A 22,704-nucleotide genomic window follows, 5' to 3' on the forward strand; every position below is an offset into this window, starting at 1 on the left:
ATTTTAATTATTATCCAATAAAAAATTGATAACTTGTGAAAAAGTCGTTGATCGGATTACGCCTCTGTGAGGCGCCGTTGGGATCGGCCGGGGACACTCCGATGCCAAAGTCAGTAATATTCTTGGGAGAATAAATTGTAATCACAAAGTAGAGTTAGAATAATGTGTGTACCTTTAATCTTAGGAAGCTGATGTATTTATATGCAATTCTGTAACAATCGCATTAATCCCCTTTATTGTCATTGAATGTGGGTTTTGATGGTACTTTAGTTATACTTGATGGTTTAAGTATTAATAGAGTTATTAGTATCATCAATGTTAGAGGTTTCTCCTTGATAATGGTTTAGAGACTTTTGGATGGACCTGTCTCAAGAAACCTCCTTATATTCACCTGACGGATACTTATCTCTTTATTGATGGCTATTAATTGTCATTTAATTGTATTTATTTCCTTCATGGATGGTTATAAGTGCGCCTTTTGGTATTCTTTAGAACCGTCGAGGCGTATGTATGCTCTCCTTTAGATTTATGGCGGGTCTCCATTACTTGCTCTCATTGGGCGTATCTTGCTATGTCGTGTCTCGTCATGGTCCAAGCGGCGTGTCATAATGCTAGAGACTCATTCATTTTTCTTCATTATTTGCATATTCACCCCTGCATTAATCGGGTAAATTTCACTCATGGTGTACAAGGTTTATCCTAAATCACACTTTGGTGTACAAACTTCAATTTGTCACACTAATATATACGTACTTAGGGGTGACCTCCCACTATGGTATATGGCCAGTTAAAATAACCGGTCAACGCTCAGTCAACGCGCCACCTCAGCTTTGACCGGTTAAAAAGTCAAAAAAATTCAACCATTAATATAAAATTACTATTATACCCTCTTCTTCTTTCTTCTTCCTTTCCCTTCACCTTCTCCTCTCCCTTTTCTCTCACTAACTCTCTCCATCTTATTTCTCTCATTATGATCTCAAAACTTCATAAAAAAAAAAAAAAATACAGATCAGATTTAAATCTCACTAATAAAATCAATTTTTACACTTATCTAATCAAATTTAACACAATAATTTCAACTTCTAACACCATCTTATCATTAATCAAAATCCAGATGCCCAAAGACTGGATTTTTCATTTTTCAACTCAATAATAAAAAAAAGCTCAAAAATTTCAAAAATGGCAGATCACAGTTGAATCTCACTACGAAAATCAAATCAATTTTTACACTTCCGTTAACAAATTCCATATCCTAAAACCCCCTAATTTCCAATTTTTTATACGCAAATTTGTTTCTCTCCAAATCTGTTTCAGATTTCTACCAATTCCTTCATCTTCTTCTTCTTTTTTGTCGCTTCTTTAAAATCCAATTTCGATTCTTCTCCAAACCCTTCACTTCACCTGCTTCCTATATTTTCCACCTTTCCTGCTCCATATATTTTCTATCTTCCCCAAATCCAACTTTTGTTGTTGATGAACAGTACTGCAAATCAGCAGCAGAAATTCGACCATCCAGCAAACGATGGTTTCATTTCTGGATTGCTTTATTCCACTGTTACCCTCCATTTTATTTTCTGAAGCAAAGTTATTTGCGGCTTCTAATCTTCCATGGATCTCGGCTTGTAGGTATTAATTAGAAAAAGAGATTTTTGTGAAAATAATGGAGAAAATGGTTACTAAATTAGAGAGAGAAAGGAGTTAGAGAGGAAGAGAGTTAGAGAGAGAAAGGAGCCATGGAAGAGAGAGGGATGAAGAAATGAGTGTATTTTTATTTTTTTATTGGGATAAAGGGCATTTTGGTAATTGCATATGAGATGTGTCTAATTAAAGTTGAAAAATGGTGAGGTGACGCGTTGACTGCCGTTGACCGGTCATTTTAACCGGCCATATTGTTGGGGTTTAGTGTCCTATAGACAATTGTTCTAGGATACAAACTTAATATAAATGAATTGTTCTTTATATCATCTGTTTTAATGAGATATATGTTTTATAACTATATAAAGGCAATCCCTTTTAAGCACTAAATAAAGTTTAATAAAAGGAAATCCGTAAGTTTGTTTAAAGTGATTATAAAGTGTTCATACAAGCATGAAGTGAAACAAAACTTTATAATAAACTAATAAACTTAAAACCACCCCAAGTCAAGTGATATATTTAGGATTGATATATCACTGTTGAGACTTGCATGTAACAATGTCTTCTGTCCGTCAGAAAGCTGATCTCACAAGCTTCATATATACAGATATCTGGACAGTTACATGGATCCGATGAAAAGTAGTTCCTTAGGATTGGGGATCCGATTTGAGATAACAGGATGGGTAGATTCATCCTTGTCACCTGTTCATCTCATTGGTATTAATAGGTATAACTAATCCTCAGACTCAAAGGAATATTAATTGGTATTCTGGATTACGGAATGTGACGCTTTGACTCTGATGTAACACGATCCTTAACAGAGATGACTCTGGGGTGTGAACAATAGACGTTGGGTATCACAGGAAGTGATTGCGGGATCGTTATATATTGGATTGAGCATTTATCACTCCCGATAAATGGGAGATACATCCAAGGATCGCTTGTGGAAGACTCGACTCTAAATCCTTGCAAGGTGATAACTTAAGACTTGAAATACAGATTTCACTTAACCTATCTATTTGAGTTGACTCGGCCTGTATAAGTAAAACGAACGTCTCGCTATATGTGACTTGACATCATCCATAGTCATAAGATTCAGTTCAAGGATGTAGTTGATAAAGGATCGAATTATACTGTAACTAATACGGAAAGGTTAACGACAGAATCAACCTGTCTTCTTATGGCTCTGGGGGAATGATTACGGACTTGCTAATCACATACTCTGTACATCGTTCCGTTATGCAAAGATTAAATATAATTCTTTGAAAATTATTTAATAACGTTGCATACGGCTAGAAGCAATAAGAACCTAATGGGTCACACATAAGACTTGGAACCTAAAAGAGAGATAGATGTTAATTAATTGATGGAAGCCCAATTGAGCCCAATAAGGCCCATGGACCATAGGGGGGTCGAAATTCATGTAGTCAAAATACATGAATAATTAATTTGATTTTATTAATTCTAATTAGATTAGGATTATGAATTAAATTAATTAAGAGATAAATAAGTTAGGAGTTTTAATTAGATTATAATACTCCTATTATTATCCAATAAGGTTATTATTATTATCTTTAATATATTAGATATATAATGAGATAATAATTAGGAATACTATTCCGAATTGAATTCCTATTCAGTAACATAATTCTATCTAACTAGGGATTAGATACAAGATATTATAAATAAAACCCCGATGGGATTTTTGAAATCCACTAGCCAAATCCCTACTGTGATTTTCGAAATACTCAGTGCAACCGGGAGAGAGAATTTCGACACCCCCCAGTTCGAGGACGAGATTTTCCACGGCTTCCTTCCGATCAATTGATTTCATCTATTTCTTTTATCCTTGATCTTGTGTTGATTAATTAGAGGCAATCTCTTTTGGTTGCTATTCAACGGTTGATTCTAACTTAATCTTCCCGTGTTTTATTTTGTGCTTGGGAACTCGGAGAAGAGTTGTGGGCACTTCATTAACAACGGTAGATTGATCATCAAAAGGTAATTCTTCTTATCCCTCTTTATATGAAATAACGATTAACGGATCCTAGGGTTAATGGAAATAGGTTAAAATTTTTATATTTCCGCTGCTATACCTTAGCTTATTTTCCAACAGTGGTATTAGAGCCATCGTTAAATCCGTTATTTCATATATGAAAATTTAGAAGTTTTTCAATAGGATTGAATAAATATTTATAGTTAGGATTAATTAACAAATTGTTTTGATTAATTAATTCTAAAGATAAATAAGTTTTAATTAATTGTTAATTAAAATAGATTATGCGTATGTTCCTAATTATTTTGGTTGATAATCATCATAACAAAATCTATTAGTTTTATAGTTAGATTGATAAAATCAGTTTCATTAATTCTAAAGATAAAACGGAAATCTATAGTAGTTTTTCCTATTTTCTGGAAATCGTTTTAAAACCGTTTTAGAACTGATATATATATATATATATATATATTTAAAATTATTATAAAAAAAAATTGCGACAGCAGCTCGAGTGGCGCCTCGCGGCGCGACTGGCCGCTGTCGCGCGGCTGTTGCCTGGCGGCACCTGGCCGCCGCTGCCGCAAGGCAGCGGCGTTTCAGCCATCCTAGGGCTGCTGCCAATCGGCAGCAGCCCACCCTCGGGCCCGACCCGAGACCCACTTGAATTTTAAATTGTTTAAAATCGATTTTTATATATATTTGAATATATATGTTTCAGAAATTGATAGTTTTCTGTTTTGATTATCGAATGAAAATTTGTTTAAAAGTTTGTTTTACCAATTTGTAAATCAAAGTGTTAAATGAATTGAAATCAAAATAATTGGGACGTGCATAATTGACGTTTTGTATAGTTATATTAATCTAAGGATTAATATAAAGATACGAAACTATTAGAAGTAAAATTGGATGAAAGTTGATTTAATAAGTTAATGTGATTAACCTAAATATTACATAAAATAGTTATGTAATCAACCAATTAAATTTATTTAATTGAGTCTATGCATGTTTGGAGTTATGGACATATTTGGACCCTCTTTTAGTCTGGTATTTTTAAAATAGGGCATGCGAGTCCTGCCTTTCTACTATCTATTGTAATTTCTCCTCTCATCTAATTCCATTCAATTCAATTGAAGTTTTCTTTAGTAGTATAGAAATTAATATGTAATTTCAAGGCGTCATGGAGAAGACGGAGGACCTAAAGAGAAATATGTAATAGTTAGTATTTCCTTAGGTTTGCCCCTTTTATTCCGTCTCTGGCTCGACGGAATAATTTAGATGATATGTCCATAACGCCAATGTATGTGAATGTATGTGTCTGATGTATGCTAAAGCAAATCAAGACTAAGTTAGATTATGAGACCTAAAATAAAATCCCTCATTAAAAAGTTAAGTAAATAAACAAATTATTAAAATCGGTTGCCCCTCCCTAATATTATAATTCAGCCGGCAGTACTGGGGGCCTTTGGGTTGTTGAGCAAACTCAAGCTCGGGGTCTTACGGTAACACCTGAATTATCGAAAATTACTTTTCATGAATATGGGGTAATACTTAAATTAGATTATGATAATTGGATGAGCAAACTCATGTTGTCATAAACTAACACTACACCATAGATGGTCTCTTGCAACCTAAAATACATGTGTTGCCTGTAATGTGTTGCACTTTTTTTGATTTTTTTTGGATCTTTTGCAACATGGTTTATAAAAGGTTGCAAAAGACATGTCAAACTCACATAAATTTGATATTTTAGAACACTAATTATAAAGTGTTACAAGAGATGTGCCAAAATTGGAACACTTTTTATGTAAATAATCTGTATTCATTCTAATAGATGCAAAACGACGTCGTTTTGTATATCTCAGGATTAATTTTTTTTTTTTAAATTGTTTTAAAAAGGAACACTTTTATACTTGTGAAATTTATGGAGGGAAAAAACTATTTTATTTGCCCCTAAAAAATTAGACCTAAAAAAATCAGAACCTAAAAAACTCTAAGGATTAAAAATTAGGAGGGAACAAATATTTTATTGCCATGTCGTTTTGTATCTCTAAGGGCTAAAAATCAAAACCTAAAAAACTCTATCGTTGCTCTTTCAAAGTTCTTCTCTCTCAACGCTACTCTGCCATGACTCACCTTAGGTAAAATTGTGCCGAGGTTTTTCCGATCAGCCACTCCGTTCTTGCTCTTGAGGTTTTCTGTAATCAGGCTTTTCAATTCTTCCGTTAAGGTAAACCGTCATCTCCATTTCTTATTTCAACGATACAACTTCTGTAATGGAATTTCACACTCGTCAAACAAAGAAGTTTCTGGCATTTAATTCAGAATTTCCTTTTACTTTAGTGAACATGGTCCATACAAATTTGGTACTTTAATATTTGGGAAGGCTTGATTCTTATATATTTATCTGTGATATAAAGCTTGGTGTGGGTATTGTTTTGTTTTCTCTGTGATTTGGGAAAATTTTTCTATTTTTTATGGGTTGAAACCTGCCTGTTTTAATCATACAAGCGAGAAGTAGAGACATAAGAGAAGTTCCATCGTTAAGTGAATGGTGTGCTCTTAAAAGGCCAACAGATTCAGCGTCTTTAGTTTTCAGATTGATGAGATGCATATCCCGTAAAGGCTGAGACATGGTTATGGTAGTTTTGCTTAGCTCCTAAATGTAGTCTTCTACCCATTTGTCTGTGTTTTCGATGTTTTCATCTAGTTTTGGTACTATTATGTGATTCTCTAAATCAACTTGCGTTTTCACCCATTTCATTTTCTTCTGATCTTTCTCGTCTACTACGTGTGAAATAAATGAATGTAATTTACTTATTCAAAAGGGGGGAAAAGGGGAAGAAGAACGGTACCTGCAAACTAGAGAAGCGAGGGTGCTTAAGTAAAGTCTAGGGTAAATTGGATTTAACAATCAGTGGATCAATTGGGGTTTTCAAGCCACTTATGGCTATGACGTCGAAAACTAGTAGTACGCAATGATATTTTGGCAGTTAACTTATCTTTAGAATTAGTATTATTATGATCAACTTCATTTTCTTTTATAACTTCCCTCATGGTTTCAGCAGCTTTAGACTCAGTATCAGTGTCAGTAGTGGGATTTTTTTTGTTTGATTTGGTAATTTGTGCTTGAACACTTGGTGGTTGATTGCTTGAATAATCAATGGTAGGATCAGTATTATGTAAACCTAATTCACCTGAAGTACCCAACCAATTTGCATGGTCTTTAGTGAAGCTTGCATTTCTCATGTGAATACTAAATAATGATTCATTAGATGCAGTGCTCTAGTCTCTTTGTGCTGACGATTTTGTTCTTTGAAATATAGAAGATGGTATTCTATATGGTTCCATCTCCTGTACTGTTGGAGGAGATTGTGTTGGGGACTCACTTTTGTTATTACTTGCATGTACTTCGTCACTACTGATTGGAACCTCCGTTAGGAAGAAGTTATCAGGGTTAATACCTTGCCCTGTACCAACAACCTCAAATGTGAATAGATCGCTATCACCAGTACCAACTAACTCAAAAGATTGAATTTTGAGTGTCATAAATGGCAGTTGAATTTTGTTTAGCTTTTCTATGTAGCGGTGAAAGAAAGGATTCATGTAGCAGGTGTCTTCATCGCAGTAATTCTAGACTCGAATTCGTAGAGACAACTGCTTGCTTGACGTGATTTATTTATGCAAAATATTCATTGAACAACATGAATGCTCTTATATCAAATTTCTTCTTCAATTATTCATTGTCTGGTTAGAAATGTCAGATTTTATAAAGTGATTTTCATCAATTGTCTGTTTTATCTTTAAGTGTCCTGGGTTTTATGCAAGTTTGAGTATTGTATGCATGTTGTCTTGTGGATTTATGATATGAATATACCATTGTAATTTCAAAAAAAAAATCTATGATATTTATATATTCAGATGTTTTCGAAAATTTGGAGAGCTCCTTATAATGGCCATTGTCTAGAGATTTTTGAGCAACTGTCATCACTTTGAATATGCACTTATGCTTGCTTCTGTGATCAATAATTCTAGAGCACAGTTACTTCTTTACTTGAATAGGCATTGTTAGATTTTATTTACTCTTAGCATATTATGCTAAATTTACTCCTCAATTATTCATTTGTTTGGTTAGAAATGTTTCCTTAATTGCTAAAGTGATTTTATGCTAAAGTGATTTACTCATATTATGCTAAAGTGATTTTCATTAATTGCTTCCTTAATTAATTCCCTTGAAAAAGTTGATTTTAATGATGATTAGTGTATCAATTGGATAATATATTTCTCCTGGTGTTGAATGAAGGAGTATAATGAGCTTTTTTTTCATTTATTTTAGCCCAAGTTGAGCATCTTTTCTTCATTTTTTCTGTTACTTCAATAGGTACAAATATATAAAATAGGAAAAGTTGAATTTTGGACTCAATATTGGTTAATCCATACATATTATCCCTAAACTTTTGTCCATTCAAATTATGAATAGTAACTTATAGATAAAAAAAAATATGAAAGCCCATAAAACTACCAACAATCTAAATTAATCTAAATTCAAGTTAGCATATATGTGCTAGCAATTCAATTTATTAGGCATTAAAAGTGCAGGGACTAACTATAAAAAAATGAAATTTAGGACTAATCAATTGAGTCACATGTCTGTGTTGAATCTAGGGTTAGATAGATGAGAGAATTATGGAGATAGACAGATAAGTAATAGGCACAATAATGAATTGAATCAGCTTAATGATTCTGGCTCAGAGGCCTTGTATTTATAGTGAGCCAATAATAGTTTGTATAGGAATACAATACATAAGTATAGTCGTATTAAAACTCTACCTAGCTAGGAATATAGACAGAGTAAAACTCTAACTAGATAGGAATCTATTTACAGAGATAATTAGAATATTATCTCTAACACCCCCCCTCAAGCCGATGGCGGGCACGAATGAAGAGGCGGGAGCGTAGCATCGTGAAACGAGCCGGAGCTAGCGGCTTGGTGAGTATGTCTGCAACCTGATCATCGGTTGGAATAAATCTGACACTGAGAAATCCTCTGTGAACTTGTTCACGAACAAAATGATAGTCTAGCTCAATGTGTTGGTGATGTGTGCAGGGTGGTTCCCTGTTATGAGTATATCATCAACATAGCATAGAATGTAACTTTTTTCAGTATCGGTGCGTCTGATGAACAAAAAGTTGTCAGCCTGTGACATTTTGTACCCTAGGGAGAGGAGGAATGTTCGAAGGCGAGTGAACCATTCTCGCGGTGCTTGCTTCAATCCATAGAGACTCTTTTTGAGAAGGCAGACATGATCTGGTCGGTCACTATCCCGAAACCCCTGCGGTTGTTCCATATATATGGTTTCTGATAAGTTTCCATGGAGAAAAGCATTGGAGACATCTAGCTGATTGACGAACCAGTTGTTTGCTGCTGCGATGGCAAATACAGACCTGATGGTTGTGGCTTTGATTACTGGACTGAATGTTTCTTTGTAGTCAATCCCAGCTTTTTGAGTGAATCCTCGTGCTACTAAGCGGGCTTTGTGACGCTCAATGGTTCCATCAGACTTCTTCTTTGTACGAAAGAGCCACCTGGAGGTGATGACATGCTGATCATGTGGTCTCGGTACAAGTTGCCATGTTCCATTGTCCAGAAGAGCTTGGATCTCTTCAGACATTGCAGTACACCATTCTGCTTGTTTGTTAGCTTTACTAAAGCATGTGGGATCCACTGTGCCATTTGGATGTGTAGCTAATAGTCCCTCAAACCTTCCTCTTGACTGAAGAGATGATTGTCGAAGTTGCATATAATGTTGTCGTGGACCAATCAGCGGTGCATTTCGAGGCCTGGGCCTTTCAGGTGGAATAGGAGCATGTGGTGCACTTTCAGAAGGAGGAGAATCTGTTTGTGGCATGATGTTCTCCTCATGAGGAATTGCATTCTGTATTTCCGGTGTGATGATGTCCGCAACATCAACTGGAGTGTTATCTTCAACATTAGGATCATTCTGAGAAACAGGTGTTGATGCAGCAGTGACCATTGGTGACAGATATTGAGGTGGAACTAAAGGAGCACTGTGTGTGGCTTCAGAGTCAAGAGGAGTAGTTGGGGTTTCAGGATGAGGTCCAGGTGTGATGGGTGCAGAGTATGGAACCAGGTTAGAAGAAGTTACTATAGGGTCGGGATTAGAGAAATTACCTGGATACGGGCCGAGTAGAGATGGTAGTTGACACGATGTGCTTACCCCTGAGTTGCTAAATGAAGGTGATGATGCAGTGATTGTTGATGCAGGAAAGACTTCTTCATTGTGCTGCACAAACTTGCAGATGTATATGCGTCCGGTGGCATATTCAAGACAGATATCCCCGGAATGATTTTCTGATGGACCAAGGTAGACACATAGCTTGGAGCGAAAATCAAATTTGTGCTGATTGTATGGACGAAGAAGGGGATAAATACCACTGCCAAAAATGCGTAAGGCCTTATAGGCAGGTTGTTTCTTGTAGAACAAGAAATAGGGTGACTTGTTGTTTAGGATTTTGGTGGGTAAGTAGTTAATTAGCCTAATGCTGTGTATCATGGCATAGTTCCAAAATTTTGGAGGTAAAGATGCATTGGCTAGCAAAGTAAGGCAAGTGTCAACAACATGTCTAATTTTCCTCTCAGCTATACCGTTTTGTGCATGAGTGTGAGGGCATGCAATCTTGTGTATAATGCCATGGCGTTTGAAAAAAGGTTGTAGTTTTTGAAACTCCCCCCCAAGATCAGAGTAAATGTTCTTAACCCTTGCACTATACTGATTAGAGATCATGGCATAAAAATCACAGAAGGTTGAAAAAACATCACTCTTATTCTTTAAACAAAAAACCCATCCAAATCTGGTGAATTCATCAATGATTATTAAAAAATAACGGTGGCCAAGACAAGAAGTAACTGGAGCTGGCACCCAAACATCCAGATGTAAGTTTTCAAAAGTAAATGTGCTAGAGCGACTAATAGATGGTAAAGAGCTCATAGCAAGCTTGCCTAATGGACAAAAAGAACATTTGCTAACTGGTTTTGAAGAGGATAGATTGTTTCCTTTGAGAACTGAGCTGACTGTCTGATTCTGACAATGTCCAAGCCGTGCATGCCACTTTTCAAAAGACACCTTCTCTCCAACTAGCGCCTCCTTCAGGGTGGGTGTAAGCACATAGAGTCCATCTTTACTCGGGCCCCGTAACAGGATTTCCCCAGTTGTTTGGTCCTTCACAAGAAAATGGTTAGGCCAAAATTCAAAGAAACATGAGTTGTCACGGGTAAATTTTTGAATAGATAGTAAAGATTTGGTAAGCTTGGGAACAAGTAGGGCATCATTAATTTTCAAATTATTGATACTTGAATTTCCAAAGTGAGAAATTTGCAAACCTTGACCATTGCCAAACTGAACTATATCATATCCTGGATATGGCTTCATTTGTTGAAGTTGAGCCGGATTTGCCGTCATGTGATTAGTTGCTCCTGTGTCTGGGTACCACGGCTGATTAGGACCCATGAATGGATTCAGTGGTTGGTGCCATGCCATGTGCGCTTGTGGTCCAGGATTGTATTGTGCTCTTGAATTGTTCTTAGGTCTTTTGCATTTGTCAGCCCAGTGGCCTGGGTCACCACAATTATAGCACTTGCCACTTCTTCTTTTCTTTGGATTCTGCTTCTTTGCTTGATTTGCTTCCATGGTGGATACATTAGCCTCAGGTTGAAGCAGAGTTGTCTTTCTGGTCGATTGAATCATGCCCTCAACTATCTTCAAGCTATGCAAAATCTCTTGATAGTTGATGTTTGTACCACGTTGAGTTACAAGATTATGAACAGTGGAGCGATACTCTTCTGCTAAACCTTTGTAAAGGACTGACGGTAGTAGATGCCGAGGATAGGGATTCCCTGAGGCAGCCAGATCATCAAGGATGGATTTCACTTTTTGCATATATGCCGTAACAGACATTCCTCCTTGCCCAAGTTCATGCAGTTCGACTCCCATCTGAAACTGCTTGCTGCCTGTAATTAGCCCGTAGGCATCCTCTAAGGCTAGCCAAATATCATGTGAATATTTGAGATATGCAATCTCAGAAAACACCTCTTCGGTGATTGAATTTAGGAGCAAAGTCCTAACCACATTTTCTACATCATCCCATTGAATAAACGATGGATTTATGATTAAATCCGCAGCTGATGTCACAAAACCTGTTCTAGGAATAAATTTGGGTGGTGGTGGTGTTGAACTAAGAACGTGAGGAAGAAGATGATAGGTTTGAAGGGTAGATTCCATGGACATTCTCCATGCTTTGTAGTTATTCGGGTTTAATTTGATGTTGATATTGATGTTTGTGGGTGGTTGTCTAGGTTGTTCAACATGAGTGGGTATAGGTTCTGGATGGACATGATTGTTTGTATTATGAGGGATGGATGAGGAAATAAAATTATGTCTAACATTGGTTGATGGTGCATCAACAGTGTTGTGAAAAGAATTTGAGAAGAAAGATGGTGAGGGATCATGAGATAATTGAGTATTGTAAGAAAACGGTGAGGTATGTGATTCAGAAATAACCTGATTTTTGTTACTTGCTTCAGCCGCCTGATATGCCGCAAGGGCAGCCAGAACTGATGGAGAAAATAGAGTTGGAGGTGTTGCAGATTGTTGTACCTGAACGGATGGCTGCTGAATCGGAACTTGTGGATTCCGTGTTTTTGGAATAGCCGCCTGATATGCCGCGAGTGCGGCTAGAATTGCAGTGTCTTTGGATGACGTCGGTGTCGCGGTTTGCATTGGAGCCGCGAAAGGATGACGGCTCGCAGGTTGGATCGGCGCTGTTTTTGTCGGTGGGCGTGCACTGGCCGCTTGGAATGCGAGAAGCGCAGCTTCGACTTCCGGGGCCAGCGAGTTTGCCGCGACGGTTGCCTCATGATTTTGCGCAACCTTCGCAGGCTCCCCCCCGGCCATGATCGTCGGTTGTGTCGTAATGGACGCACGGGCGCTGGCCGTCTGAAGAAAATGGAGCACCGTCTGGACCTACGGGGACAGCACATTCACCGCGCCTGTTGCGGTTGTGTTTTGCACAACCTGCGCTGACGGACCCGCAGCCGCAGACGTCGAAGCCACCGCGGTGGGCGCACGGGAGCTAGCCGCCAGATACGCGTGGAGCGCATCGCAGACATCCACCGGAAAGAAGTCGCCGATTGTCTTCTGTGGTGGCGGAACTGTTGCGGTAGGAACAGCGGCGGTGGTGGCTAGGAATTCCGATTCTCCAGTGACAAACGGTGAGGTAAATCTCCACCCCGATGATGCAAACGACCCTCCGAGGGTGTCGTTCGCGTTTGGAGCAGCCGCGGGATCCGACGCCGTGGTTGGTGCGATGGAGACAGCCACGACGCCGGCGGCAGCAGTGGCAGCAGCGGCGGCGGCAGTGGCTTTTGCGGCAACGGAAGCTTTGTATTGGGAATAGGTTGGGGATTGAGGATGATCAGAGGATTCGGAAGATGCGGAAGTTGATACTACTGATACCATGTTGAATCTAGGGTTAGATAGATGAGAGAATTATGGAGATAGACAGATAAGTAATAGGCACAATAATGAATTGAATCAGCTTAATGATTCTGGCTCAGAGGCCTTGTATTTATAGTGAGCCAATAATAGTTTGTATAGGAATACAATACATAAGTATAGTCATATTAAAACTCTACCTAGCTAGGAATATAGACAGAGTAAAACTCTAACTAGATAGGAATCTATTTACAGAGATAATTAGAATATTATCTCTAACAGTCTGAACCATATGTACAAATTGAGCCACATGTCTGAACCATTCTTGTCTTTATAGCATCACTAATCAATTGTTTATTTGGTTTAGGCAACGGAACAGCGAAAGGAGGATCTCGGAAAGCTCGAGTAGCAGCTTACAAGGTCTGAACCATTCCTGTCTTTCAATTATTTGATTATATTTATAAATAAAAGACCTTTTTTCACAATATTCTTTTTACAAGAGGTTTTCTACACTAGAGTTAATTATCAAAGTTTATTTCTAATGAGGACAGTATAGAAAAGATCTCTACACCATCTTCATGATGTCTGTCACCAGATAGTATAAATTTTCCAGAGTGCTAACTAGTGACTGAAACCTTTTCTTTTTCTTTTTTTCCTTTTTTGGTATGCAAACCAAACCATATTGGAGCAGTGAATTTGAATTTTAACAGAGAAACATAGAACTGTCAAATTAAAAAAAAGGAAAAGAGGAGCGGTGTTGGGACTAAAAACAAGTAGTCACTTTCCATTGGGTGAAGCAACGTATTTTGATCTATGACCAGAAGATATTCTTCCCTCCCTGCAAATCCTTACCCATCTCTTCATATCTTCACAAACCTCTCAAATGTCAAATGCTCCCCGATGCTTCCAAACTTGCCTTCATATATACAATTTTTGCATTATTCATATATGTACAAATTACTCACCACTCTTTCATCATTCAAATAATGCATGCACTATCACATTTCAGACAATATAATACGATTTTAATTATGTGATCCACCATCAAAATCATATCACTTATAAATTCTTAATTAATTAATTAGCATAAATTTCACTTCCTATAAATATGTAAATGTAATGTTTCAATATATATATGCAGATGTAATTGATTGAGCTGTTTTGTTTAATACATAAAATCTTTCATCATTTTTGTTGGCATTATCCATTGCTAAGTAATGAGATTATTTTCTATTAGAATTCATGTGGATCTATTTTTCATTATGTCAAACTAAAGAAGAAGAATCTTTCATTTCTATGTTAGAATTTCACCCCCTCTTTAATTTATGATTTTTGCTTGTATTATTGGATCAATGATGCAGTCATGAATGATCAAGATAAGATGTGGTGAATGCTTTTCTAGGAAATGCATTTGCCAATTTTGCCGTAGGGAACGAAGTGTGGTGCCCTTGTAAAAAATGTCATAATCGTCAATGGCATTGTCAAAATGTTATCTACGATCATCTCATTTGCAATGGCCATTCTCCAATGTATGCCGAATGGATTTATGGTGTTTCATGTCCAAGTTTAAAAAACAATATTGATGGGATGGATTGTGAAACAAGTATGGGTTTTGGAGATGATCTCGATGCAATGTTGAACTTTTTGTTGCAACCCGTAAACGTAAAGAGGGACATAAATACAAGACGCCAACTGACATCCTCAAATATAGAATGGTAAGTACTTTTATTTTAAATGAAAATATTTTTTTAATAAATGGGTTACTTGTGAAATTACACTTCTAACTCATTTTTTGTAGTCCACAATTGAAGATTTTGTTCGTCTGGAGCAAACACTGAGAGTGTTGAGCAGCTTATTTGTGGTGACATATCACATGGATCCTCTTGGCTTATGGGTAGGCGTGCAAAACCTAAGAAATTGAAGGAACAATCAACTGAAAATGTTTCTAATGCCTATGGAGAGGAATTAACAAAGATAAAAAAAACAATTGTAAGGAGAAATGGAGGAGAAAGTGATTCAAATGGAAGCAGCAATGGAAGAGAAAGTGATTCAAATTGAGGGAGCAATGGAGGAGAAAGTGATTCAAATGGAAGCAGCAATGGAAGAGAAAGTGATTCAAATGGAAGCAGCAATGGAAGAGAAAGTGATTCAAATTGAGGGAGCAATGGAGGAGAAAATGAAACAAGAAGTGCATCAAACAGTGAGGAAGGACTTGACATTGATCATAAACAAATTGGTAGAAGTTAAACTCCAATCTCAACATTGATATTGAGGAAATATGTGGTGGCATTTCAAATGAAAATGAGAATGTCGAGTTTGAAGAATAGGTTACATTGTGACTTTATTATACCCTTTTTATTATGTGTTTTGGATCATTTGAGAATTTTAAATTCTATTGTTAACATATTGACCTATTATGGATTTATAATTGCAATTAAGGATTTGTTCTACTATTATTTAAACTAAAAAATTTCTTTTAATTTTTTTTAGTGTTCCACGTGTTAAAGATTATATTGCAAATATTAAGGTGTTACATTAAAAACTGTTAAATTTATTAAAAAAAAGTGTTGCTATGATAAATTAAAAAGTGTTAAATTAAAGAGTTTTTTTAAAAAAGTGTTAAATAAAAAATGTTGCAAATTGTAAATGAAAGAGTTGCTTAAAACAAAAAATGTTAAATTTAAAAGTGTTGCAATACTACATAAAAAGGGTTGCATCTAAACAATAATGTTGCATAAAAATCTATTGCAAAAAAGTTCAAAAGTGTTGCCTATAATTTTATTCGATAATTGTGTTACCTGTTATATTGTTTAGGCAACACTTTCATTTCAGTTGCCAATAGGTAGGAATGTGTTGCCAAAGATACGTGTAGCAACACTTGTACTGATGTTGCTAAAAATGTGAAAACATGTTGCTAAACACCTCTTTGGCAACAAGCAAAAAAGCAACGCCTTTTTTTGGCAAATCGTGTTGCCTAAACATGTTTAGCAACACTATAACGACTTTAGCCAACACTTGTTCGGTGTTGCAACAGACCATCTATGGTGTAGTGTAATGGGCAATATGGTTGGGATTAATGTGAATAGCATATTAGTTACTAATGTGGTTAGTAACCCAATAACCTAGGAATCACATTAAAGATGTGATTGGTTACATGAATCTACCTAACGAATGAGACTAGCTTGTTGAGCAAACTCAAGGTGAAATCTCAAGAGTTAGGATCCTAGCTCACTAAAGGATTTGTGAAATTCTTCGAATTAATATGGAGGGCTATTAATTTGGCAAAATAGTGGGAGCAATCTAAAATAAACTAAAAGGCCTATAATTTTAGATTGATATACTTTAAGCAAATGAATGACATACGTTTAATCTTTCTCACTCTCAGGTTTAATTAAACACACTCTTAAAATCATGACTAAAACCAATCTGCAAAACATTCTTACCGATAACAAATTGAATGGTTCAAACTTCACCGACTGGTTTCGTAACCTCAAAATCGTTTTGAAGTTCGATAAAATAGGGTATGTACTTGATACATCGATACCCCCTCTCCCTACTGATGATGCTCCCATTGAGGAAATTGATGCTTACCAGAAGCATAAGGCTGATGATGATCATGCCGGATGCATCATACTTGCATCGATGACACCGGAATTACAAAGTCAACATAAGGAAATGGATGCCTATTCCATCATCATGCACCTAAAGGAATTGTTTGGGAAACAGACCAGGTGCGAACGCTACGAGATATCCAAGTTTCTATATCGTTGCAGGATGCAAGAGGGCACATCTGTCATGACACATTGTGTCAAGATGATTGGCTACATTACCAAACTTTCTAGTATTGGATTTGCGATGGATAACGAATTAAGCATAGACTTAATTCTTCAATCCCTCCCAGAGAGTTATTCACAGTTCATTATGAACTATCAGATGAATGACTTGCAAACCTCGCTTGAAGAGCTTGCAAATATGCTCAAGTCAGTTGAGCCCAATATGAAGAAAGACAAAGCCATACCGGCTCTTGTCATAGAGGGATCAAAGAAGAGGAAAGGGAATTCTCCAAATCCTAAACATCCCAAGAAAGGTAAGAAAGCCGTGCCCAACAAAACTAAGGGAAAGGAAGTGAAGAAGCCCAAAGGAGAGTGCCACTTCTGTGGTAAAGACGAGCATTGGAAGAGGAACTGCAAGGAGTACCTAGCTTCCCTCAAGAAGGGAAATGGCGGTGCTTCAACATCTGGTATGTTTTATATTGAAATAAATACAGTTTCACAGTCTGAATCTTGGGTACTTGATACCGGATGTGGATCTCATTTTTGTACAAATATGCAGGAGCTAAAACAGACTAAGGAACTAAAGAAATAAAGCATAAACTTGCGAGTAGGAAATGGAGCAAGAGTTGCCGCCCTCGCAATTGGAGATTATGTTTTGAATTTGCCCTCTGGGCTTGTAATAGAATTAAGGAACTGTTTGTATGTTCCATAAATGTCTCGCAACATTATTTCTATTAGCCGTCTTGTTGACGACGGTTTTCATATTTCAATAAAAGACAAACATTACGATTTTTATAAAGATTCGATCTTTTATTTTTCAGGAATATCACAAAATGGGATTTATGTGTTAGATGACAAAATTTCTATTTTCGCAATTGATACCAAAAGACATAAGCTAGATAATTCAACTTACTTGTGGCATTGTCGTTTAGGCCATATAAACAAGAGACGCATGCTAAAGCTACATTCGGATGGGCTTATAGATCCAATCGATCCCGAATCATTGGAAACATGCGAATCATGTTTAAAAGGTAAAATGACAAAGACACCCTTTAGCAATAAAGGTGAGCGTGTATCAGACACTCTAGGACTCATTCATTCAGATGTATGCGGTCCTATGTCAGTCCAAGCAAGAGGAGGATTCAGATTCTTCATAAGCTTCATAGATGACCATACCCGATATGGTTACATCTACTTGATGAAGCACAAATCAGAAGCTTTTGAGAAATTCAAATGCTTCAAGAATGAAGTAGAAAATCAATTAGGAAAGAAAATAAAGACGCTTCGATCTGATCAAGGTGGCGAATATCTTTCAGATGATTTTTTGAATTATCTAACTGAATGTGGGATATGCTCACAATGGACACCTCCCTATACACCACAACACAATGGTGTATCCGAGAGGAGAAACCGTACCCTACTAGATATGGTACGATCCATGATGAGCATGGCCTTACTTCCAAAGACGTTTTGGGGCTATGCCTTAGAAACTGCCCTCTTCACCCTAAATCGAGTACCAACTAAATCCACTAGTTCCACACCATATGAATTGTTCGTTGGTAGGAAACTCGTGTTTTCATTTATGAGAGTATGGGGTTGTTCAGCATTTGTCAAACGCATTGCGTCCGACAAACTAGATTCGAAATCTGATAAATGTTTCTTCATTGGATACCCTAAGGAAACTAAGGGATATTACTTCTATCATCCAGATGATCAGAAAGTAATAGTATCCAGGCACGCAACCTTCTTAGAGAAAGAGTTTCTCGAAGAAACATAAAAGGGAAGCATGATTGAACTTGATGAAGTTCAAGAAGAAGAAACACCGACTGAAACAACAGAGGCGGTTGAGGTACCCGAAGTAGTCCCATTAGATGAGACTCTAGTGCCACCTATTCGTAGATCACAAAGAGTTCGTGAACTCCCAGTTAGATATGGTTTTCTAATGGGAGATAATAATGAGGTTCCCGTGTTAGACGACGAAACCGAAAACTATGAAGAGGCTCTTACTAGTCCAGATTCTAAAGTATGGCTTGAGGCTATGGATTCTGAAATGGATTCCATGTATACTAACCAAGTGTGGACTTTGGTTGATCCACCCGAAGGGATAAAACCCATTGGGTGCAGATGGATTTTCAAAAAGAAGACAAACATGGATGGAAAGGTTAGCACCTACAAAGCTAGGTTAGTAGCGAAAGGATATCGTCAGAAGCAAGAAATTGATTATGACGAAACTTTCTCTCCTATGGCTATGTCCAAATCAATCAGAATCATGCTTGCAATTGCCGCTCACTTTTGGCAAATGGATGTGAAAACAGCTTTCCTAAACGGAAACCTGCTTGAGGATGTATATATGATGCAACCTGAAGGTTTCATATCGAAGGATGCAAATAAAGTTTGCAAACTTCAGAGATCCATTTATGGACTCAAGCAAGCATCAAGAAGCTGGAATAAGCGTTTTGATGAAACCATAAAACAATTTGGTTTCGAACAAAATTGCGAAGAAGCTTGCATTTACAAGAAAGCAAGTGGGAGCTCTATAACATTTCTCATACTATATGTGGACGATATATTATTAATGGGAAATGACATTGCTCTACTACAGTTGGTAAAAGTATGGTTATCTGGTAACTTCTCAATGAAAGACCTTGGTGAAGCAGCTTATATACTTGGTATAAAGATCTACAGAGATAGATCGAGAAGACTGCTTGGTCTTTCACAGGCTACATACATTGAAAAGGTGCGCAATCGGTTCGATTATGTATGCTATGCTATGCACTAGACCTGACGTAGCGTTCGTGTTATCTGTAACGAGTCGTTACCAAGGGAATCCGAGAGACGAGCATTGGATTGCCGTCAAGAACATTCTTAAGTACTTGAGAAGAACTAAAGATATGTTCCTAGTGTACGGAGAAGGTGATATGAAAATAGAAGGATTTTCAGACGCAAGTCATCTCACAGATGAGAATGATTTTAAATCCCAATCAGGATACCTGTTTATCTTGAATGGGGGCGCGGTCAGTTGGAAGAGTTCCAAGCAGGGAAGCGTAGCTTTCTCTGCGACCGAGTCAGAGTATATCGCAGCTGCGGAAGCAGCAAAGGAAGCGGTTTGGATAAGAAAGTTCATTACAGAACTTGGTGTGGTGCCTGACATTGTAAATCCCATTACACTGTAGTGTGATAACAATGGAGCCATTGCGCAAGCAAAGGACCACAGTCTCATAATGCGTCCAAGCATTACCTTAAGCGATACCACATCATAAGAGAGATTGTGGCTAGAGGAGATGTGAGAATAGAAAGAGTACCTACAGAGGACAACGTTGCAGATACGTTGACAAAGCCCTTAACCCAGAGAGTACATGATCGTCATCTAATTTCTACTAGGATAAGTTTTAGAAACAATTGGCTTTAGTCCAAGTGGGAGTATGTTGGGGTTTAGTGTCCTATAGACAATTGTTCTAGGATACAAAATTAATATAAATGAATTGTTCTTTATGTCATCTGTTTTAATGAGATATATGTTTTATAACTATATAAAGGCAATCCCTTTTAAGCACTAAATAAAGTCTAATAAAAGGAAATCCGTAAGTTTGTTTAAAGTGATTATAAAGTGTTCATACAAGCATGAAGTGAGACAAAACTTTATAATAAACTAATAAACTTAAAACCGCCCCAAGTCAAGTGATATGTTTAGGATTGATATATCACTGTTGAGACTTGCATGTAACAATGTTTTCTGTCCGACAGAAAGCTGATCTCACAAGCTTCATATATACAGATATCTGGACAGTTACATGGATCCGATGAAAAGTAGTTCATTAGGATTGGGGATCCGATTTGAGATAACAGGATGGGTAGATTCATCCTTGTCACCTGTTCATGTCATTGGTATTAATAGGTATAACTAATCCTCAGACTCAAAGGAATATTAATTGGTATTCTGGATTACGGAATGTGACACTTTGACTCTGGTGTAACACGATCCTTAACAGAGATGACTCTGGGATGTGAACAGTAGACGTTGGGTATCACAGGAAGTGATTGCGGGATCGTTATATATTGGATTGAGCATTTATCACTCCCGATAAATGGGAGATACATCTAAGGATCGCTTGTGGAAGACTCGACTCTAAATCCTTGCAAGGTGATAGCTTAAGACTTGAAATACAGATTTCACTTAACCTATCTATTTGAGTTGACTCGGCCTGTACAAGTAAAACGAACGTCTCGCTATATGTGACTTGACATCATCCATAGTCATAAGATTCAGTTCAAGGATGTAGTTGATAAAGGATCGAATTATACTGTAACTAATACGGAAAGGTTAACGACAGAATCAACATGTCTTCTTACGGCTCTAGGGGAATGATTACGGACTTGCTAATCACATACTCTGTACATCATTCCGTTATGCAAAGATTAAATATAATTCTTTGAAAATTATTTAATAACGTTGCATACGGCTATAAGCAATAAGAACCTAATGGGTCACACATAAGACTTGGAACTAAAAGAGAGATAGATGTTAATTAATTGATGGAAGCCCAATTGAGCCCAATAAGGCCCATGGACCATAGGGGGGTCGAAATTCATGTAGTCAAAATACATGAATAATTAATTTGATTTTATTAATTCTAATTAGATTAGGATTATGAATTAAATTAATTAAGAGATAAATAAGTTAGGAGTTTTAATTAGATTATAATACTCCTATTATTATCCAATAAGGTTATTATTATTATCTTTAATATATTAGATATATAATGAGATAATAATTAGGAATACTATTCCGAATTGAATTCCTATTCAGTAACCTAATTCTATCTAACTAGGGATTAGATACAAGAGATTATAAATAAAACCCCTATGGGATTTTCGAAATCCACTAGCCAAATCCCTACTGTGATTTTCGAAATACTCAGTGCAACCGGGAGAGAGAATTTCGACACCCCCCAGTTCGAGGATGAGATTTTCCACGGCTTGCTTCCGATCAATTGATTTCATCTATTTCTTTTATCCTTGAGCTTGTGTTGATTAATTAGAGGCAATCTATTTTGGTTGCTATTCAACGGTTGATTCTAACTTAATCTTCCCGTGTTTTATTTCGTGCTTGGGAACTCGGAGAAGAGTTGTGGGCACTTCATTAACAATGGTAGATTGATCATCAAAAGGTAATTCTTCTTATCCCTCTTTATATGAAATAACGATTAACGGATCCTAGGGTTAATGGAAATAGGTTAAAATTTTTATATTTCTGCTGCTATACCTTAGCCTATTTTCCAACACATATACCATAGTTGGAGGTCACTCCTAAGTACGTATATATTAGTGTGACAAATTGAAGTCTGTACACCAAAGTGTGATTTAGGGTAAACTTTGTACACCATGAGTGAAATTTACCCTGCATTAATCCTGAATTAATTATCATTAATTCTACTTTTATAAGGAATAATTCGGGTTGTTATCAAAAATATATTTGAAAACAGCTTTTGAAAACCGTTTATGAACCTACTAGTATAATATTTTGGTTGAAATTTCTTTATAAATATTTCATTTGTTTTGAATTTTTAATAAAACAAAAGGACACAAAAGTAATTTTGTAACTTGTCTAGGTTTTTTTTTCTGATTATTTTTTTCTTCAAAAGTTCAAAATAAGATTGTAGTTGTTTTTTTTTTCTTGTGATAAGTTCTACACATGATGAGAGCTCACTTATATAATATGTTGTATTCTCTGATATAATTGTCAATAACGATAAAATATATCTTAAAAGAGACTAGCCTCATATTTCTCACA

Source organism: Euphorbia lathyris, chromosome 2, assembly GCF_963576675.1.
Source record: "Euphorbia lathyris chromosome 2, ddEupLath1.1, whole genome shotgun sequence".
In the NCBI taxonomy this organism is placed as follows: Eukaryota; Viridiplantae; Streptophyta; class Magnoliopsida; order Malpighiales; family Euphorbiaceae; genus Euphorbia; species Euphorbia lathyris.